Genomic DNA, 705 nt, shown 5'->3' with positions numbered 1-705 from the left:
GGGCCCGTGTCCCTGCAGTACACACCCTCGGAGCCGGGTGGGTTTGGGTCTTTCTGACGGGAAAGTTCGTCTGGTGTTTTCTTCGAATCCGATGATTTTTTTTTTAATTTTTATTTTTTTTTTTTCTTTTTGGCCACAAGTCCGCCTCTGGAGGTTTAATTGTGCCTGCTGCTCTTCTGCGCTAAAATCTCAGCCCCTTGCGATGAAATCCGGAAACACTTTGACAGCTCGGATCTGAACGTAGAATCGCCCAAATGCTTTTCGTGTTTTTCTGATGATGGTTGCTGTCTTTGGATGCAAAAGAAATGTGTGACTAAGCGCCGTGGTGTTTAGCTACGACATCAGGCAACTGTTTTAAACACAGTGAAAAATCTTAGCATAACATGGAAATCTTTCTGTGAGACGTGTGTAGAAGATACGGCCATTAGATCTAAGCTTAGGTCCTGCACTGTGTTAAGCCACCTTGCCCATTGATTGTACAGGAGATTTTACTGGAGTGTAACACCAAATTCACTACAACCTTGAATCAATAAAAAAGTATTTTTTGTTCTCTGACATTAAAGTTTCTGCTCACTAACTAAAAAAAAACCCTTGGGAACTCAGTTAAAAGAAAGGGAGTGGAATTTTTTGCTGAGATTTTGTTTAAACACTATATTACAAATGTGCCTTTTGTGTGACACACTTATGGCTCCTTCAGAGCATCCA

The sequence above is a fragment of the Pyrgilauda ruficollis genome, unplaced genomic scaffold (assembly GCF_017590135.1).
Source record: "Pyrgilauda ruficollis isolate IOZ18807 unplaced genomic scaffold, ASM1759013v1 scaffold14, whole genome shotgun sequence".
Taxonomy (NCBI): Eukaryota; Metazoa; Chordata; class Aves; order Passeriformes; family Passeridae; genus Pyrgilauda; species Pyrgilauda ruficollis.
This window is presented reverse-complemented; position numbering follows the sequence as displayed.